Source organism: Cryptomeria japonica, chromosome 7 (genome assembly GCF_030272615.1).
Source record: "Cryptomeria japonica chromosome 7, Sugi_1.0, whole genome shotgun sequence".
Classification (NCBI taxonomy): domain Eukaryota; kingdom Viridiplantae; phylum Streptophyta; class Pinopsida; order Cupressales; family Cupressaceae; genus Cryptomeria; species Cryptomeria japonica.
The window spans coordinates 776,985,958-777,008,667 of NC_081411.1; the positions used below are offsets into that span (position 1 = coordinate 776,985,958).

The 22,710-nt window shown below is 38.5% G+C and overlaps 1 pseudogene; it reads left to right on the forward strand.

Annotated features, from left to right (window-relative positions):
• Window positions 1–799: 799 nt before the first annotated feature.
• The window catches only part of LOC131856999 (alpha-humulene synthase-like), a 51,823-nt pseudogene continuing 29,912 nt past the window's right edge, over window positions 800–22,710 (forward strand).

Consider the following 22,710-nt stretch of genomic DNA (forward strand, 5'->3'; position numbering starts at 1 on the left):
AGAGATGACAGTGACACCAGAGGATTGCTACCGGATTTTGTGCATTCCTATGGTAGGGGCACTACTACCCTACGAGCAGTCAGAGGAGGGCGGCACAGAGGCATTGCACCGCATATTTCATGCTGAGACTGTCTGTGGATATGAGATCCCCTGGCAGGAGTTTTTGGACCTAGACTATGTACCCCTACCATCTGTACTGGCAGGATTCATTGGGGGATTCCTTTGTCCTGATCGCAGGTCAAAGGGATTTTCAGTGGGATGGGGGTTGGTTTTGGAGCAGATGGTGATGTAGGGGTGGAGATTTTCATGGGGGTCAGTGATGCTGGCCCATCTTTACAGGAGCTTGCATGAGGTAGTATACCTTGGTTACGGCAGTTTATCAGCTGGCGTGACATTATTACAGGTATGGTGCTGGGAGCATATTCCAGTAGTGAGGCCATTGGCGGATAGAGACAGGCCCGTAGGTGTAGCATATGCCTACTGATATAGAGGCCTAGTTGTCTAGCATAAGCTGGGTAAACTAGAGCATTGGAGGAGGGTTTTCGATGATATTGATATGGTCACCTGGAGACCATATACAGGTTGCGAGGTATGGGCAGAGGATGGGATGGAGATGCCCTTTGTTTTTATGAGCCGATATCTGATTGGGAGGACCCCGTTCGTTATTGAGCAGTTTTTGGTGACCCGAGTTTTGCGATAGTTCGGATGCCAGCAGAGGATTCCTCAGGGAGCGTGCTTTTATGCACGGAGGCAGCAAGATGTGGCTGATTGGGGGCCAACTATTGACAGTGCGGTGGCCATGGAGGAGTTTGTGGGGATAGCTGGGCAGGTCTGGGATTATACCCCAGAGATTCAGGACGCCGGGATGACAGAGGAGTTAGCCTCCTTGTTTGCTGCGTGGGCAGTGGCGAGGATCTCAGATCCAGAGGAGATGAGGCCAACGTTTGATTCAGATGGGGAGGAGGGAGACGGGGGAGATGATGGAGATGATGGAGAGGATGGAGGAGGTAGAGGAGCTAGAGGGAGGTGGGGAGGTAGAGGTGTGGAGAGAGCGGTACGACAGGGGAGGATTGAGAGGGGGAGAGGAGGATTGGCTATCAGAGTCGGGAGAGAGGGGAGAGTGACGGAGGTTTTGGCAGTAGTGGAGGGTGAGGAGGAGATGGTGAGACCAGCTCAGAGGAGGAGGGTAGATATACTCCCACCTCCAGTACCGAGGACAGGGCGAGTGGGAGGGGTTCCTCCAGGACAGGGACCACTACGGGTTCGAGTGCCAGGTCATGTGGAGGATGCATAGATCCGGACCCTGCAGATTACCGTTCAGCAGCTACAGGCACAGATTTTGACCTATCAGTGACAGATCTCGCAGTTGACCGCTGAGAGAGATACTGAGATAGAGCGGTGGGGTCGAGCGGAGGAGGCGTTGGCGATGGTGCAGAGAGCAGCGGTGGGTGGTCCATTGAGAGACACCCTTAGAGAGCTGACGCGGAGAGTGCAGGAGGCTGAGTATTATAGGCGATATTATGAGGCTGCAGTACCTCGAGATCGACGAGTGGAGAGCTTTGCACAGTCGAGATCGAGTCGATCTCGAACTGCTGGGACACGATCAGAGAGCCGAGGTGTGATGGGGCCGGTGAGACAGGACCCTCCTGGAGATCTAGGGGCGAGTGTATCTGGAGCGAGACAGGACCCTCCTGGAGATCCAGGGGCGGGTGCAGCTAGAGGGAGACCATCTCCGTCAGGAGATAGTCATACTTGAGATACATGGTCTCTGTTGTATTTTTGAGCATTGTACTCTTTGTACTGGACACAGTTTTGACATATTTTGTACATTTTGGATCATTTTTGAGATATATATATGGATGGCACCATTTTTGATCATGTGATGTGTAGATGGATGCATGTTTATGTGTGCTAGTTCCTTTTCATATGATGATGTAATGTTTACATAGATGATGTAATGTATGATGCAGGATGTATGCTTTTATATGCTGTGAGATGTATTTTGAAAATGAGATGTATGATTTAATATGCGACTAATTGTAATATGATATGATGTAAAAAATGATGTAATAATGATGCAAAATGATATGTAATGAATGATATAAGAATGATATGTGACTAATTGTAAAATGATGTGCAACTAATTGTAAAATGATGTGCAACTAATTGTCTTTGGAGCATCTCTCATTCTGTATTTGCCATCCGATATAACCATTTATTTGCTTTCTTTGTAAATATCATCATGGAGCATTTATTGATTTTTGGATATGTTGAAAATTTATACAAGCATAATGGTATAATTGAACCATAATAACCTGAGAAAAATTTACATGATATTTGATTTTGCAATATAGCACAAGCGTCAAGGTATAATTGAACCAGGATGACCTGAGTGCGTATTGCGTAAACAGATAAGATTTGATCATTTGTATGCGTGAAGTGGAATCAGGCCTTCAGTGATATTTGATGGATCACGTCGTGAGGCAAGTATTCACACAGTATGAGTGATCGCTTCCTAGATAGAAGACTAAGAAAATACTGTAAGTTCCTCATGATCTCTAGCTTTGAAGCTTTGTATGAGATAAGGAGAAGATTCCAACAATTTAAAATTTCAAAATGCAAAATAATCAAGACATTGATGCTATAATGCAACATTTAGTACTTCAGAAAATCATCCATCCTTGAGATTCTTGTGTATTGTTTGTGTTTTGGTTGTTGTGATGAAGCGTAGTTGTGCTTGTTGGATGTCATGCTGTTGAGTTTTGCATCTAGTCTTGATGTCTTGAATGTTTGCAAGATTGATACGATTTACATGCCCCTAGCTGAGTGTGCCTCTTGATTGTGAATACATATAGTGATTCCAAGCCATGGTGGAATGCGATAAGAGAATAGACACAGATGGATAACCCAGGATACTGACTACGCTAAGTATGTCCTGAATGGAGATATGCTAAGTGTCGGGCGATGGTTGATAGTGTTTTGATGGATAAAATGGCATGGATATAGATAGAGAAGCCGGTCTTTCACAAGGGCGCCTGTTTACCAGGTTTTCACCATTTTGTTTTTATTGTACTTTGTATTTTTGCTTTTTCTGGATTTTTTGATTTTTTTGTTTGTTTTTGGCTTTTTCCGTGCACTAGGCTACCTTAAGTATAGTACTTCTTCAGATGAATGCTGTTAATTGGATCATCGAGCACATCTCCTTCAGAATTTGTTAGTTGATAGGCACCTGATTCATAGACTGATATGATGACATAGGGACCCAACCAGTTAGGTTCAAATTTCCCTTTCTTTTCTCGATCTTGTTGATTTCTTGGATTTTCTTTGAGGACTAGATCACCAACCTTGAAGTTGCGAGGAATGACCTTATGATTGTAGCTCCTGCACATGCGTTGCTGATATGCTTTGAGATGAGTATAAGCATGTTGGCGTCTTTCATCTAATAGTTCCAGTTCTTGCAGTCGGTTAACTCGATACTCTTCATCAGGGATTAAACCTTTCAAAGAGACTCTAAGAGATGGAATTTCTACCTCTAAGGGTAAAATAGCCTCTGATCCATATACCAATGAATATGGTGTTGCTCCTGTAGGTGTGCGAATGCTGGTCCTATATGCCCAAAGTGCTAGATTGAGTTGTACATGCCAATCTTTGCCCGCATCATTCACTATTTTCTTGAGGATTTTTAGGATTGTCTTGTTAGATGCTTCTGCATGACCATTTCCCTGTGGGTAGTATGGTGTAGAAAACTGATGTTGGATTTTGAATTTTTCACATAGTTCCTGTACATCTTGGTTTTTGAAAGGTCGTCCATTATCTGTGATGATTGAACTTGGAATACCATATCTGTAGATCAGATAATTTAGAATAAAAGAGGCAATTTGTTTCCCGGTCACCGTGGTCATGGGAACTGCTTCTATCCATTTGGTAAAGTACTCTGTTGCTGTTATAATAAACTTGTGTCCATTTGAAGATGAAGGATGAATTTTGCCAACTAGATCTAGTCCCCATTGACAAAAGGGCCAGGATGTTGTAAATGGCTGCAGTTCCTGTGCTGGTGCATGTATTAGATTACCATGGATTTGGCATTTAGGACATTTCTTGGCAAAGTGATATGAATCTTTCTCCATTGTAGGCCAGTAGTATCCCATTCGTAGAAGCTTTTTAGCAAGAGTAGTGCCACTTGAATGTGTGCCACAAATACCTTCATGAAGCTCGTGTAAAGCCGAATCGGAATCATTACGATCAAGACAACGAAGAAGAGTACCATCGAGACCTCGACGATACAAAGTATCAGCGGTAAGGGTGTAACGGGCAGCTTGTCGGATAAAGTTACGTTTTTGGTTACGGGATTGGTCAATGGTTAAGATATTATGCTTGAGGTAGTCGTATATCGGTCCATATAGCGGAGAATCGAAACCAGTCAAGGCATAGATAACATGGGATTTGGAGTGGTCATAGGCGGGGGAGAACAGTTGCTCTACCAAGAACTCATAACGACTCTGTTGTTCAGGAATTTGTAGTAGCGAAGCGATTGTAGCCATTGCATCGGCTGCTTTGTTGTTCAACCTTGGTATTTGCTCGAAGGTGATGTGCACAAAATACTGTTTGAAGTCATCCACCATTCGTTTATAAGGTAGTAGCTTGTCGTCCTTTGTCTGATAGTTGTTATTGATTTGATTAATGACCAGTTGTGAGTCTCCATAGACTTTTAACTCGGTGATTTTCCATTCTACGGCCATTTTGATGCCTATGACCAGTGCTTCATATTCAGCCACATTATTTGTGCATGGAAACATAAGTCTGTATGATTTTGGCATAGTGTGTCCTTCAGGAGTGATGGACAGAATGCCGGCACCTGAACCATGTTGAGTATAGGATCCATCAAAGTATAGGGTCCATTGTTTAGTAGAAAGAGTGAGTACATCCCTGTCTGGAAATTCAACCTCCATGGTTTGTTTGCCTAGTAGCGGTACTTCGGCCAACTGATCTGCAATTGCTTGTCCTTTGATGGCTCATCTTTCTGTGTATTGGATGTTGAATTCACTGAGAATCATGACCCATTTAGCCAATCGGCCTGTAAGAGCGGCCTTGCTGAGTAGATATTTGAGAGGATCAATTTTTGCAACTAGCTTGATGGTGTGTGCTAGCATGTAATGTCGGAACTTCTGAGATGCAAAGACCACTATTAGGCAAGCTTTTTCAATGAATGTATGGTTGAGCTCATAGCCATTCAATGTTCTACTGATGTAGTATATGGCGCATTCTTTTCCTTGTTGATCTTCTTGTGCCAATAATGCCCCCAGTGAAATATCTATTGTTGAGATATATAGAATAAGTGGCTTTCCGGTGACTGGTGGTACTAGAACCGGTGGATTCATCAAGTACTGTTTAATTTGGTAAAAAGATTCTGCACACTTAGTCTCCCATCTGAACGGTACATTTTTGTGTAGCAAGTGGTTAAATGGTAGACTTTTATCTACTAGTTGAGTGATGAATCACCTGATTGATTGAAGTCGTCCTTGTAGAGATCTAAGTTGACTGATATTCTTTGGTGGTGGCATGTCCAAGATGGCTTGTACCTTTGCTGGATCAACTTCAATACCTTTAGCTGAGACTATGTAGCCTAGTAACTTGCTTGATGTAACCCCAAAGACACACTTCTTAGGGTTGAGTTGGACTTGGAATTTTTGCAATCGATCAAAGATCTTTGTTAGGATTCCAAGATGGTCAGCTCTGGTGAAGGATTTTGCTAGTAAATCATCCACATAGTCTTCCATAAATGTGTGCATCATATCATGGAATATGGTTGTCATTGCTCTTTGATAAGTGGCTCCCGCATTTTTTAAGCCAAAAGGCATGACATTCCAACAGTACATCCCCCAAGGACAGGTGAATGCTATTTTATCTTGATCTTCAGGAGCTATCTTGATTTGGTTATAGCCTAAGAAACCATCCATTAGTGAGAGCATTGCATGGCCTGCTGTGAGATCTACAATTATGTCGATACTTGGCAGAGGAAAGTCATCTTTGGGACAAGCTTTGTTGATGTCTCTGAAGTCAGTGCATATTTTGATACTACCATCCAGTTTTGATACTGGAACGATATTGGATATCCACTCTACATAGTCAATGGGTCGGATGAATCCGACGTCTAATAATTTTTTTAGTTCAGTTTTGACCATGAGTGCCACCTGTGGATTCATCTTGCGTAGCTTTTGCTTGACTGGCTTAACTCCTGTAGAGATGGACAAGTGATGCATAATTAAATGTGGATCTACTCCAGGCATATCAGCATATGACCAAGAAAAGTTCATTTTCTATTCTTTAAAGAAGATGATGAATGCCGATCTTTCTTCCTCTGTCAGAGATTTTGCAAGATGTATATTTCTGGCTGCTTCTGTGGTACCAATGTTGATTGATTGAGTAGGCTCAAACAATATGGGCAATCGCTCATGAAAGTGCTCAGGAAGAGTGTCAAGTCTCCCATCGTTAGGTGCCTTAAAAAGGTTTTCACCCTCCGATGCATCCTTTATTTTTACTTTTTTATGATCTAGAGCTGCCATTGACTGGTTTTCAGCATTAGATTCTTTATTTGGTGCATTTTTGCGACTGAGAGACTTGGCACTCCCTGATTGACAGATATCATTATTTTGTTCACTGGTAGAGTCTGTTTCCGGATTTATGGTACATAGGTAATGGACAATAGATGCATCATCTGGGAAAATAGGTATATCATTTGTTTCCAGTTCGTCCCAATCGATGAGATCAGGAAAGACAAGTGGTAAGGAATCGTTGGGTGAATCAAGTTCGGCTACCGTAAGTGTTAGGATAGATTTTTCATCGTGATGGGTCTTGGGTTTAAAGAATTTTAAGATTTCGTCGAGGTCCTCGATGGTATCATCTTCCACATAGACTTGTTCATAATCTTTCTGTTCACTTTTCAGAGCGTCATAGATATCTTGCGGTCCAAATTCAAGAGGTCTATCTTCTGCATTATGTTCTTCCTGAGAAAGGAATATAGAATCAGTATCATCCAGGATATCAGTAGTAGCATTGGAGTAGGTACCCCATTCATATTCATTGGAATCTGTCTCATAGGCATCATCCCAGATTCTATCTGTGCTGTAAACAGGGGTGTTGTACGGTGAAAACAAATCTTTGATGATGGATACTATTTTGATATTTTGTGTTGATTCTGTATCAGATCCATCTTCTACTTGCTGGATTTGTTCATAGACTGTGCTTCTTCGGGGAGGAATAACGGTATTTGAAGATGTCCTGATTTGTTCTTGAGATATTGGTGCTTGAATATGAGCTATTGCTGCAGATAGGGCCTTCTTATGACTTAGAAGTTTTTCCTAATGTAACTTCTGATCTTGACATTCCCGTGCCTTGCGGATTGGTTCTGCTGATTTAAAAAGTGCTTCCTGCCAGGATTCTTCTTTGTATGGTGCCTTTACTTTCCATTGAGGTTTGATAGGTAGGTGAGGTGGTTGCTTCAATAGGAACGTGAGTTTAGAACCCAATCCCGCTTTGTTTCTGCTAGGTTGTGAAGGAAGATTTATAGGTTCAGTGACTCCTTCTTTGCGTTTGCCAATGGGTCCTTTACTGTCATATCCCATTTGCTTCATGATTAAGTAGCCTTTTCCATACATGTGTGTTGGTAGAATAATGTCCAGAGCAGCTGCTCTATGATTTTCTTCTTCATCTTTGTATAACCAGCTAAGAATATCTTTGTCTTCTGATTCATGTGCTAGAGTACCTAATTGGATGAAGGTACCATCAAATTTAGTGATGGGCTTAGTAGCCAGTTGTGTTGATGTAGTAGGCAAACCATGCGATCTAGGTGAGGTTGGCAATTTTGCCAAACATAAAGGCTCCAAAGAGTATTCTCCCATGCCTTGGTCTTTGATTTACATTTTCTGCTTGAAGTCTCCCCATAACGAGTTGGATTTTGCTGTATATGGATCTGATGTTGAAGATTGCTGCTTTTCTCTATTATGAGGAACCAAACTGTCCTGGGCTGCCCCCATTGCATTGCAATGTTGAAATGGATTATGATCAGCAGATATGGAGATTTCTTGTCCATCATAAGGAAATTTGACACACTGGTGATATGTAGAAGGGACTGCTTGCATTTCATGTATCCAGGGTCGTCCTAACAAAATATTGTAGGTTAAATCAATATCTAAGACTTGACAAATAGTATCCTTTTGTACTGGGCCTACTTGAATAGGTAATATTACTGTGCCTTTAGAGGACCGCTCTTCATCATCATATGCTTTTATGGTAATCTTTTTGCAAGGATCAATAGATTCTTCTGAGATTCCTAATGCATGGATAAGCTTTAAAGTACAGATATTAAGGCCGGGTCCTCCATCTATTAGGACTATCTTGACTCGGTGTTTGCAAACAATGACTTCAATATGGAGAGGGGTATTATGCGGATGACTCAATGAGGTATTGTCACACTCTGAGAAGGTGAGGTTATGAGATTCTATCATATGGGCGACCATGGCTTGAAATCTGTCTGTATCCAGATTTTGAGGTACATTTGTTTCCAATAATGCTTGCTCCAATATGTCTTTGTGCTTGGGTGATAGTTTTAATAATTCCAGGATAGATATCTGAGCTGGAGTCTTGCGTAGTTGGTTAACCAAGTCATATTGGATTTTAGGTGTGGTAGTTGCAGGTGCAGTATGTCCTTTCAAGACATATTTCTGAGTGCGGGTTGTTACATTGACAGATTCATGATCATGCTGATCTCGGATGGTGATGACATTTACTTGACGATCTTCAGCTGATATATGATTGATAGTGTTATTGTAGATGTGATTAATACGAGCTCCGCGTGTATCATCTGAAGTAGATGCTCCATCTTTGTTGTAATTTGGGAGAGGATCTTTAAAGGCTTCATGATCAATATTTGTTTTGAGACCATCGACCGTTAAGTCACCTCGATCAATCATGTCTTGTATTATATGTTTCAATCTCATGCATTCGTTTGTTCTATGACCCTTGTTGCGATGGAAATCACAATAGTGTGAATCATTCCACCAAGGTGGTTTGATTGGGGGTTCATAATTGTTGAGTGGTGGTAAAGAAAGAACCTTGTTTGCTAAAAGTTCTCTGAATGCGGATTCTAGTGATTGTCCCAATGGTGTGAAGATACGCTTTTGGAAATTGTTCATGTTGTTGTGTGTATTGTCGTTAGGTCCAAGATTCATGTTTTTGCCTTGATTATCGTTTGTGTTGTTTGTGTTGATTTGTCCTTGATCAGTGTTTTGCGCATATGTGTTAGCACTGGGAGTAGCATTTTTAGCATTTTTCGTGTTCTGAGGATTTCTAGATAATGCAGGCACTAGTTGTTTCGATTTAGGATCATGTGGTTCGTTGTTGCCTTCATTTTTGTTTCGAGTCCAAAATTGAGATTTGTCAAAGTTGGTGTTGTTTTGGTTATTGTAGTTTGATGAATTTGTTCCTTCCTTGTAGAATTTGAGTTTTCCCTTTTTGACACAAGCTTCCTCTACTTGAATGCCATTTTCAATCAACTTAGCGAAAGATGGTATGCATTGAAGTTTTAGTCTGTAACTCATTTCGCCATTCAAGTTATCAATGAAGATTTCCATTTTCTCCTTTTCAGGAATATCTCGAGGATATCTGGAGACCATGCGTCTCTAGCATTGAAGAAATGCCATGAATGTTTCATTGTTCTTTTGTTTGGTGTTGCAAACATCTAGAATGGTTATGACATGTTGGATGTTGTAAGAATAGTGGGTGATGAATTTGTTAACCAATTCATCAAATGATCTGACAGGTGGTGTAATCTTGGATAACCATTCCATTGTTTGTCCTCCCGGGCTTCTTGGGAACAACCTCATTAGATAAGTGTCATCATGAGCAAATTCAAGACTCATGGTGCAAAATTCTCGAACATGATCCCGAGGATCACTTTTCCCATCATATTTATCAAATTTGGGAACGTCTGAGTTTGGAGGAAAAGGTACCATGTTTAATCTTCTGTCAAATGGATAAGGATAGATTTCGTTTATAGAATACCACACTGTTGTCCCTTGTTGCATATCTTGTATTTGTCTTTGCAGCATTTGCATTTGTTGAGTAAGAGCAACCAAGGGCGCATTATCTTGCCGAGGGAAGAGTTCTTCCCTTGTAGTTGTTCTTAACTGAAAAGGTGTAGTAAATGGTATGTGTTGTTCTGGAGTTTCAAGTTCAGGTATTCGCATTTCTGGTATACGTTGCTCTGGAATGTGTTGTTCAAAGTTATGTTGTTCAGGTATGTGAGTTTCTTCTTCTCGATTTTGTTCTTGAGATGTATATTGCCGAGATCCGGTTTGAAAAAGATTTGGGTCGAAATCTTCAGGAAGTTTAACGCCCTTGCTTGTGAGCATCAACAGATATTTTTCCTTGTCATTTTCTATGAGCTTTTCGACAAGTTTTTGAAAAGAAAGATTTTCTTGACATTCCTGAAGAAGTGCGTCAGTAATTTCAGGTTCTTCTACAGGTGGAACTTCAAAAGGATTTGATAATCTGCGATTCATACTTGATTCTGCGTGTGTCTCGCTTTGTTTATCTCATTGAGAGTGAGTGATAGGCATTTTAGTAGAAGCTTTCAGTGATGAAAGGAACAAAAGCCTCTTTGATGTGTCGTTCGGGCGTTGGTGGTTCTGGTCGAGATGTGTTATATGTGATGCACTCGTCGGGCAAGAATGCTGGATTGATTTTCCCACCTCGGTTTATCTTTTGATTAAAAGCAGACTTTTGACAGTATGCTCTTGTTTTCAGGGGTTCTTTGTCAAATTCGCTAGATTTGGTTTGGATATAACGTTTGACGTGATGAAGAAATACCCGATGAGATTTGAAGAGTTGACGATTGATATATAAAAACTTATTTCGCTTGATGAATTTGGAAAAGCTAGGTTGTTGTTTCTTCAACGTGATGTTATGATAGAGGTTCTTTCTTCTCAGAATAAGGGGATTAGTCATGCAAGAGTGATCAATGATTTCCTTTGATTGGTTTGGATTCAGTTGATTCTTGTTTTTGGAAATTTCAAATCTTACTTTATCAGAGTGAAGGCTGCCCCTTCACGATAAAGTGTGTCAAATGATATGGATAAAAGCTTCCTGATCTGGAAACTAGATTTGACGATTTGAGAATTTTTAGACAAGTGTTTGTGAGATAAAAATCTGTAAGATGTTAAAGGATTTAATTGATATTGATGATGAAAATTTTCCGGATTATGATAGGAGAGATGTCCTCTATTGTGCGATTCGTTTCAGATTCTAACAACTTTGTTTGACACAAATTTAACTTGAGAAAATTTTTCAATGGTTTGTTTTTGTCACTCTGGTTTGAAAAAAAAAGATGAATTTTTGATGAAAAAGTCTTTTAAAATGTTTTTGAAATTTTCAAAAAATTTTCAGTTTCAACTCTCTGTTTTTCGGCTTTTGATCACGGGCTAAAACAGAGATTGGATGCGCTACTTAATTGCTTTGATGCGCTAAAGGAATGAGCACATGCGCTAATCTACCCCAAGATACGCACTAAAATTTAGATTTTGGAAAAATTTTGTTTTGACTGGTGAAAAATATACGCGCTAGACTGGGCTTCAAATGCACTAACTGTTGGAGAAAATGCGCTATAATATGATTTCTAAGCCCTAAGCTGTTTCTTTCACGCGCTAAAGTTAGGTCTGTTGAAAGTTACTGTTGAATTTTTTGAAAAAGTTACGTGCTACACTGGGCCTGACATGCGCTAGTTGTTTGAGTAGATGCGCTAATGTATGTATGCTAAGCACTAGGATGTGGCTGCCACGCGCTAAAATAGGACTGTTGAAAATTGTTGTTTGAAATTTTTTTTGAAAAATTATGTGCTATACTGGGTTTGCTACGCGCTAACTGTTTTGTTTTATGCGCTAATCTTTGATTCCTACACGCTAAGAGGTTACTGAGACGCGCTAGACTGTGTTGTGGATGCGCTAAAAAATTGTATACTGGTTTACCTCAGGATTGAAATGCTACAGTTTTAACTGCACGCGCTAATTTGATGTTTGGATGCGCTAATAGAAGTGCTCCACGCGCTAAGATGTTGCTCTTATGCGCTAGACTGCCTTGATTTTTCTGTTTAGGAGATTGTTTTGTGGATTTTGAATTTTGTTGAGAAATTTTCAAGTGTGATGGATGATTTTCTGAAATAACAAATGTAAGCACGGCACACAAAGTACAATCATTTTTCTTAATCTAACAGAAAGTGTATATTCTTGCGAGGATGTGTTCAAATTCTCAATGTTTTAACAAGTTTGGATACAAGTAAGACACTTCAGAAAGACTCTTTATTCAAGGGTCATCAATAACATCATAGCCCACTAGTCTCGATACTCCGTTAGCTCAAACAGCCGTGTCACCCCCCAGGGGGCGCCCGTTTTTTTGCCTTTTGCCAGAAGTTAACCCAAAGTGAATTGCTTCACAATTGAGTAGTTATCTTGGGAGATATATGGTGAGTAATCTTAGGGGCGGATTCTTCCCCACCCTTGCACTATGATGTTACAATGTTTGGTTACTGACTCGGCTCAAAGTTTCTAATTCTATGGTTCGTAATGAGGCTTCCCGTTCGGCCGTCAGTGATAAACTCCCTTAGGAGGCTTCCCAACCTTTAGAACAAAGGTTTTACATATCTCAAGGATACTAGGGGAAGGCTAATCACTGCGCGCAATCGTTGAAAAGGACTTTCGTCACTTTCCACATTTGATTATAGTGGGTTGGAATTCTTGGCGTCAAAGCCGTTCCCCACTTAGGTCGTTCCCTTCACACCGGCCATAAACGGCTTTAAGAGTTGATTGCAACTCCTCAGGAAGGCAGGCCTACTAAAGGATTTAAATGCTTTGAAATAACTGAAAGCAGTAAGAGTGGTCTGGATTTTTGATCACCCAGTTAAGGGGAGAGCATATTCCTACCACTTTTGAGACAGAGCAATCAATTATTCTTTTTAAACCTCCAATTCAATGATTTGCTAACCTATGTAGAGATGTTGCTCCACAAAAACATGATGTTCTTTTTAATCTTAAAGAAAGATTTTCTGATCTAGAAAAATGGAAATGGTCAACAAAGCAAATTTTTCGTTTTGGAGGTCAACAAAAGAAATCATTTTTTATTTTTTTTTGTTGTTTGTAAAAATAAAATTCCTCGCTCTACCTGCAAGAAACCATTAGAACCCTGCAAACAAACAAAAAGATAAAATGTCAGGTGATTCTGGAGGACTTTTACAAGTCTAAAATTTTAATTCGGTTACAATAATTTTTATTTTTTTTTGTTTTTGATGCGCTACAGAACAAACTATACGCGCTACAATATATATGCGATGCGCTAAACTTTATGATAAAAGCCCTACTCTGTTTTCTGGATGCACTGCTCTGGGTGTTGGAAGCGCTACTCTGTGTTTGTCTTTTTTTTCTGCGAACAGTTCTGCAAGGAAATTTTAAATCTGATGCGCTAATGTTTGAGTTCAAAGCGCTGGATTATGTATTACAAGCGCTAAAATGGGGTTCGGATGTGCTAATCTGTCAGGTCGATGCGCTACTCTGTGTTTTGCCCGCATAGGAAAAATTTGTTAAACAAACTCATGCGCTAAGAAAAGGACTTCACGCGTTAAAACAAAGAGCCCACGCGCTAAACAGTAGGCTAGAAGCGCTAGACTGTTAGGCGGATGCGCTACTATATGTTTTTGACGCGCTGATTCCTGTTTCCCGCGGACCTGCAAAAGTGATCAATTTGAAAAAATGATTTGTTATTTGGGGTAAAGCCCCACGGTGGGTGCCAGAAATGTATGCGGGAAAAGTGGGCGAATAAAACTAAATATGTGAAAATTTATTAGAATACTAGTCCACACACACACACAGGACTTCTTGGTGCAAGCTATGGAGTAACGTAGTGTTACTCAGCTTCCCAAGGAGGGTCCCATGGTTCTCTATCTCACAATGTCCCTCAAACCAACGTTTTTGCTCTCAGATCACTGAGCAAAATGGTTTAGGGATGGCAAATATGAGAACGAGAGATGCTTTTGCTAAATTTAGTATGAAATAGATGTTAAGCTATGTATGATGCTAAAATGCAATAAACTAAATGATAAGATGACAAGATTAGTATGAATACTATCCTAGCATACTATATTTAGTCTATGATTGAACTAAAATGATAAAGAAAGTAATCTAAGCATTCATATTAGTCTAATTTATGATCTAAAAGAGGCTAAATGATGAGCATATATGAAATGAAAGCTTGAAAGAATTTGAGCATAAGTGAGATGCTACAAATTTGAAAGATGATTGTTTAGAATGGAAGAATGAGAGCTCTATTTATAGCACAAACAGGGCAATGGATGGTTAGGATTGAAAGGTTTAATCAAGGGCCAGGTTTGAAAGTTGGGGATCCATGTGCACAATTTGTACCAATGAAATGGTGACAAGTGTCAACATAGGATTGGGTTGAGAGAAGAGGTTGGAGGCATTAAAGGCCTGAGAAGACCTCATGGTTATCTAAAGGCTAAGGGTCAAGTCTAAGTTAGGCTTACCCACTAGATTAAGAGTTAATCCAAGGATAAACCTTTGTGCAAATGATTAAGAGATAATCATGGTCAAAGCATTAATGGCCTGATGAGACCCTTGGGTTGGATAGAGGTTGAGTCAAAACAAATGTTTTAACCATGTGGGAGGGTTTGAATTAACCATTAATGGTTATTGGAGACTTTAGGGATTAAGTGGTTGAAGGTTGGAAGCCTTTAATGGTTTTCAAAGACTTTAAGGGTTTTAGTGGTTGAAAGTTGAAAACCTTCAATGGTTATCAAAGACTTTAAGGTTTTTGAGAAGTGACTTCCCTTTGTTTAGGGATGTGACAAAGTTTAGAGGAGGGTTAGGCTAATTAGAAGTGATTAGAAGATTCTAGAAGGGATTAGAAAGGGGTTTGAGATTTTGCAAGTGGATGGAGGGATAATAGGATTTAATTGAATTAAATGATTTTCATTCAATTTGGTTGTATTTGGAGAAATTAAATAAATTAGATTTATTCAATTTTAGGATAACTATTTAATTAAATTTGAATTTAATTAAAAGTGGATAGGGGGATTTAATTGAATAAAATGATTTATTCATTAAATGGGTATAGTGAATTTAATTTAAATAAATTGAGTAACTTATTTAATTAAATAGAGGAATGTGGATAATTTAATTAAATTGGATTTAATTAAATAGAGAAATGAACATAAAATATTCATTTAGGAATTTGGTCATTTTTATACGTCTATAGAAACCATATGAGGCTATGAAGCCACAAACTTCAACTACAAACGTCATCTATGATGGTATTTTTGTACATTTCTCTACTTCCCTTGTGGATGAAATAGAAGAGGTGGTTGTTCTCAAATGGCTTTTCAAAGAAGAGAGTGAAAATAGAGAAGGGCAACACTGTGATATTTCCCCTGAACAATATGGTCCAAGCTATAAGATGATTCAACGCATGGGATATTCAGGTAGTGGTCCTCTGGGAAAGAGCCAAGAAGGAACCATCAAACCTATCAAGCTACAAACTAAGTCTACACATGATAAAACTGGACTCGGATACCATCTAGAAGAGTCATCAAATAAAAAACACACTTCTCATCAACAACCTAATTGGAGGAAAAAGATACTACAACAAACATCACAAGAAACAAATACTCAGCAAATTTAGGAAGAGTATGAGAAAGAACAAGAAGAACTGAAAATCAAGATAGAAGAAGTAGCTTGTAATCAAGTTTCAACTGTATCAGTAGTAAGACTAGAAGAAGTAGATATTTCAGAAGACATAAGAGAAGACGTGGAAGGAATTAAAGACATGCTTGCACCACTTAACATTCCTTTTACATATACAAGAAGACTGGAAGAAGAGGATTCAAAAACAAACTCAAATGAGTATGAATGGGGTCCAGAGCCTCTATCAGATGCATCTGCCAAAGAGAATCCTAAAGAAGCTAATGATATCATAGACAAAGCACAAGAGATAATACACTTTAAGCTACAATGAGAAATAGAGGAAATCAAACTAAAAGACAAGAAGATTATGAACAACAATTGAAAGAAGGAAAAGCACAAGAAAATTCTTAACCTAGTGTATCTCCCTCTAATGAGATAGACCAAATCAGATGGGAATACAAATGAAGAATTGAAGGCTAGACAAGCAGGACCGATCATCAGTCTAGAGGAAGCTGAATGGGAAAGTAGACACGGATTAAAAAAGTCATCAAGGTTATGTCAACAGGTATGTCAACTACAAGTGATCATTGAACAAAGTCATGAAGGAACTTGCAACATAAAAGATGTTGATATTGATACAATAAATGTTTTCACTAAGCCACTTGAAGAGGAGTTAGATGTTTCATCTTCTGACTCTGATCACTCTGAAATAAGATATATTTATGATATTACCTATTCAACACCAAACTATGAATACCCTTTCATGAATGTCAAAACTCTATCTGAAGAACCTGTTGTAGACACCTAAAAAATGTCTCATTGATCATGTACTAATTATTCATCCAAATAGTTAAATAATTCTTTAATTCTTTAATTAAGTTAATTAATCTTATTCTTCTAAATTCGTATTTCTTTGCCATCTCATTAATTATTTCAATTTCAATTCTATCATCATTTAATCATTTAAACCATTTTCTAAATGTTAATTAAATATTTATTTTTTAATTAATAATGATTATTAATCCCTCAATTTAAATAATCTTTAGTATTTAAATAAATTAATTCTCAATTTCTATCTCTAATAAACTAATTATTCAACCTTCTTCTAAATATATTAATTAAATATTAATTGTGATTTTAATCCTTTAATTTTAATAGTCTTTATTATTTAATTAAATTTAATTTCTAAATAATTAAATAGTTTCTTTAAATTATTTAATTAACTAATTATTTCTTTTAATTCCATTATTGCTTCTAAGTTTCAAATTCTAATTCTAATTCTTCTAATTTATTCTAATTTCAAATACATGTACATGATTTCAAAAATCAAATTGAATTCCAAAGTCAAGTTCTAAATATATTCAAATATCAAATTGAATTAAAATATATTCAATATTTGAATTAAATCCCATGCAAAGTTTATATTGAAAATCAAATTCAAAGTGAAAGCACATGCTAAATTAATTAATTCAATTAATTAATTAATTAATTCAATTGTCTTTTCAATTCCTATTTTTATCTCACTTTGTTTTTTTCCAAAAACCTCTCAATCAATGGTGCAGGAGCACCTGAGCACCTGAATGCTCAAATCACAACAGGTATAGCATTTTGTTGCAAATTAAGCATGTGTGTTTATTTTATGCTTCTAGTAGGTTTAATAGGTTTGTTTTGTGGTGTAATGAGGTTTGGAACTCATTTTGTTTAAGAGTTTCCAAGATTTTTGGTTTTTGCTCAGTGGGCCAAAAATTGTCAATTTCAGGTCCAAATGAGCATTTTTGAAATTTTTTATGTTGTAAAGCCTTGATAGGCATTGGGGCATGTTTATTTAGTGTTTCTAAATGATGTTGAGTCATTGGTTTGAGTGACAAGTCACCGGAAGTCAAAATGCAATTTTTGAGCAACAAAAAATTGTCAAAAAGTTGTCAAAAGTTGTCAAAAAAGTGGTTTTGGTTAGTTCCAGCCTGTACCTATCCGTACAAGGGCTTCAATAAGTTGGCACATGTATAAAAACCATGTTCCAATCATTGTATGGGTTGTTCATTTTGGAAAATTAAGAGAAATACTTATTTTGCTCTCATTTTTGTGAGTTTTTAACTAATTTTCTGCACTTTTGAGAGTACAGTCCGTACCATGGCTCCATGAGTCTGTAATACTCCTATTTTTCATTGTTGTGATCTCTCTTGATGTTTTAGTAGTGATCTTTGATATTTTCTTGGGGTTTGGAACAAGTTTTGTTTGAAGTGTTCTTGAGAAAGGCATTGTTTTGTGGTTCCAATGGAAGATCATTCATGGTCCAACTAATTTCTTCAAAGTCTCTTCATCCATGGCTTTGAGAGAATTTGTTGGATCTGTACATACTATACCATAAATCTATTTTCCTTTTCTAGAAATGCACAAGTGTTTATAAGCCCATGGCAAGTGTGTGAAGTGAGCAACTTGGCTTGGGTATTCTTGAATTTGTGTGAATGGTACTTTGCTGTTCATAGCACTGTACTTTGAAATTTTGAAGTAGATTTAAGTTGGAAAGATTTATTATTGCACTTTACCATCCTTGTCTCCCTCATGACTTGGTTGGATGCAAGAAGAAAAGGTGTAAACAGACTGAAAGACAGTGTGTCACTGTTTCGCTGTTAAAACCTCAGTGCCAACCTCCCTCAAGGACAACATGGAATGATGGATTCCTCTTTTTTTTTGTGTATCATGGAATTTATTTAACAGTGTTTTAAATGTTAAGAAGATAAGATACACCATAGGATTGTAAAGGACCTAAATAAGGATCCTAGAGAAATGTATTTTCTATCACAGTCTTATATGGCTGTCATGTCTTGTGTCATCTTTTGAGTGTTCAAACTCATAAGATCCTTGAAGAAGATATATGTATTACTTCACCTTGTTATTAACACCTTCTTGCAGATCAAGGACAGAGTGAAGAAGCAAATCAAACAAAGAAAGAAAGTTGTAATCAGTTGTAAGACTGTTAAAGTGCAGTGATGGCGGTTTGTGAGCAACAGTCATAAGAAATCCCTTCTTATTTTGCTTTGCAGGGTGTTCAAACTCATGTTAAGTCATTGTTACATATACATTTGATATACCTTCATTGTATTTGGTTTACAAATATTGAAAATGAATGCAAAACACTAAAAGCATCGCTATCCCAGTCCACTAGACTGTTTTTTCTGTGTAAGGGCAGCAGTATGACAATTGTTTGATATAATGATAGTAGTCTAAGATAAGTTTTGAATCTTTGGAAGTGTTTGGTATATTTTAAAGGAAGGTGTGAACATTTTAACTTGGTTCTAGCTTCATGGAGGAAACCTTTAATTTGCAAACCCTCACCAAAACTCTTAAAAACCCTTGAAAAGTGCCTATTTTGTGGGACAGCACTAAAACAGTCCGTACAGTACTTGCCATAGCAAAAATCCTTGAGCTTTCAACATCAAATGACCACATCTCCAAGGGTTTGTCATGAAGTTTAGCAGGTTGAGCAGGGTGAACAATTTTCCTTAAAAACTCGGGCTAATTCTAGTAGCCTTTTTGGAGCAAATTTGACCAATTCATGAAATTGGTAAGGAAGGGGAAGCAATTGGTTGTTTCAAATCATCAAAATTGATGAGTCAAGACCTAAGATACCCTACTAAAATATCCAAAGCATTGTATTGAGCCATTTGATCAAATGGACCTTTTGCACCTAAAAAGTTGCTTTGAGTATCCCTACGTTCTTTGCATCCAATTGAGAAATTTCCATTCTTGAGATCTTAAGGACAGTCATCATACTTTGCAGACCTATTTAGATGCTCAGTCAACACATTAATATGATTGAAATCCTTAAAGGTGCAAACAAGGTTAGGTAAACCATGGTTCTCCAACAGTTGCCCATTCCTGGAAGAGAGGAGATTCAGCCAGTTGGACAACCAAACTTGTTCATTCTTGGTGAGAGGACCTCATTTCAGACTTGAATGCCTTAGCATGGAAGGTTAGGAGGAGTGATGTCCAATGCAATAGGGTGAAAACAGTGTTGAATAGAGAGGAGGAGATAGGAGAAAGGTTTGGTAGAATCCCATTTGTGCCTAGGGATTGATTGCACATTGAGAACAAAGCCCACCAACCTCAGAAGAAGACTAACTTCTACTCTACCTCCTCATCATAGTGGTATCAGAGCCAATTTAGATTTGGGTTGAGAGATTAGCATATGTCAGTTAGTTATTCAGTGGGAGACAACACCGACAACATGGTGACCAATGCAGAGTTAGCAAAGAGGATGGAGGATCAGGGTGAAGAAAATAGGCTCCTTAGGGAAAGATTACAACAACATGAAAGAAAATTGACCAAGTAGAAGTCAAGAATAAAGAAGTCAGTGAGAGAGTAGAAAATGCTGAAGATAAGAAGGAAAACTTAGAGGAAGAAATCCCAGAACTAGATCCAATCTTGGATAAAGAACAAGAAACCTTTTTACAAGCTTTGAAAGATTTGACTGGAAAGGCCCTAGATGGAGTGTCCCTTTTTAGTGGCAAGATGGAACTAGAAGCACTAATGGAGTGGATAGAGGGTCTAGAGAATCACTTTGAATGTGATGGCATTACTGAAGCACAGAAAGTGAAGGTAGCCAAATCCAGAATGAGAGGGGCAGCCTTGACCTGGTGGAAATTCATCCAAGAGGAAAGGGTGAAAGAGGGAAAGAAACCCATAACCACCTGGAAGACAATGGTGACTAAGATCAAAGACACCTACATGCCTAAAGATTATGAAATCCAGTTGCATAGGAAGAGACAAAACTTGAGACAGAAAGACCTAGATGTCAGTAGTTACACTGAAGAATTCCAAAAACTAAGCCTTAGGTCCAAGGTACAAGAAGATGAAAATGTCAAAGTAGCTAGGTATCTCAATGGGTTAAGATGGAATATTCAGGAAGAGTTAAGCCTATGGTGTCCCAACACATTACAGAAGTGTTATCAATTAGCATTGAAGGTAGAAGAGAGAAACAAGAAGAAACAAGAACATAATGGTAGAGGCAGAGGCAGAGGAAACAGAGGCAGTCATAGAGGTAGTTTTGGGGGAAGATACACAGATCATAGGTCCCAGGGAGAGTCTAAGCTTATTGAGCAAAGCGGGGATTCTCAGAGCAGACCCAACTATAGGGGTAGGGGATCAGGCAACCTAGGAAGGGGTAGATCTAATGGACCTGGAAGAGGTTCATACTTCTCCACCATGAAGTCTTACAACTGTCAGAAACTAGGCCATCCAGCATATAGATGCCCAGAAAAGCCAAGCTCATCTCAAGGAGGTGATAAGAGAGTCCATTTTGTGCAAGAGGAAACCACACCAAATCAAAGGTGTCTACCATCAGAAGAAGGGGAAAACCTCATGATCAGGAGGACCCTCATGAAAGAGCCATCTCAGAAAGATATGTCTCAAAGGAAAGCTCTTTTCAGGATCAAATGTAAGATCCAAGGAAAGGTGTGCAAAGTTATCATTGACTTAGGATCAACTGATAACATCATATCAGAAGAAACTGCTACAAAACTTCATCTACCTAGAATACAGCACAATGAGCCCTACAAGGTCACATGGTTGGAAAAAGGGCAGCATGTATTGGTGAGTGAACAAACATGGGTAGAGTTTAACATAGGTGAGTACCAAGATAAGATTTTGTGTGATATACTACCTATGGATGCTTGTCATTTGGTTTTAGGAAGACCTTGGCAATTTGACAGGAAAGCACAATATGATGGAGAAAATAACTCATACTCATTTTTCAAGAATGGTATCAACTATAAAATTCAATCCATTAATGAAGGAAGTGAGGGCAGCAAACCACAAGTTCCCAACACTTTGTTAGTTGGTGAAAAAGAGTTCATCCATATCCTAAAAGAAGGTGATGGCATAGGTTTTGCATTGGTAATGAAACTAGTTGATGAAAAGAAAGAAAGGAAGATAGAAATCCCAAATGAGGTGCAACAACTTCTAGATCAGTTTAAGTCAATTGTTAATGATGGTCAACCAACCTCTCTACCTCCTCAGAGAGCCATTAGCCACCAGATAGACTTCATCCCAGGTGCATCCTTACCAAACAAAGTTGCTTACAAAATGACACCTAAACAAAATCAGGAAGTGGCAAGACAAATCCAAGAGCTATTAGACCAAGGAATGATTAGAAAAAGTATTAGTCCATGTGCAGTACCCACAGTGTTAGCACCTAAGAAAGGTGGGGCTTGGAGACTTTGTACAGATTCAAGAGCAATAAACAAGATCACAATCGGTATAGATTCCCCATTCCTAGGATAGAAGATCTTATGGATTGTTTAGGGGGAGCAAAATATTTCAGTAAGATAGACCTAAAAAGTGGTTATCATCAAATCCGCATCAAAGAGGGAGATGAATGGAAAACAACTTTCAAGACAAATGAGGGGTTGTATGAATGGCTAGTCATGCCATTTGGGTTAACAAATGCACCCAGTACATTTATGAGATTGATGAATGAGGTGTTACATGACTTCATAGGCAGGTTTGTAGTTGTGTACCTTGATGACATCTTAATTTTCAGTCAAACCAAGGAAGAACACCTCCAACATTTGTAGATTGTCTTACAAAGATTGAATGATGAACAACTTACTATCAACCTAGAAAAATGTGATTTCCTAGGGCAAGAGCTGGTCTATTTGGGTTTTGTTGTTTCAGGGGGTGATTTGAAGATGGATCCAGATAAGGTAGAAGCCATAGTTAATTGGCCAACCCCTAAGAATTCTAGTGATGTCAGGAGTTTTCATGGACTTGCTCAATTTTATAGGAAATTTATTAGAGGTTTCAGTGAAATATGTGCACCTATGTTGGAAACCATTAAGGGTGGTGTGAAAGTGAAATTTCAGTGGACAGAAGTAGCCAACAGGGGATTTGAATTGTTGAAAGTCAGAGTTGCTACCCAACCAGTGTTAATTCTACCTAGTTTTGACAAATTGTTTACCTTAAAGTGTGA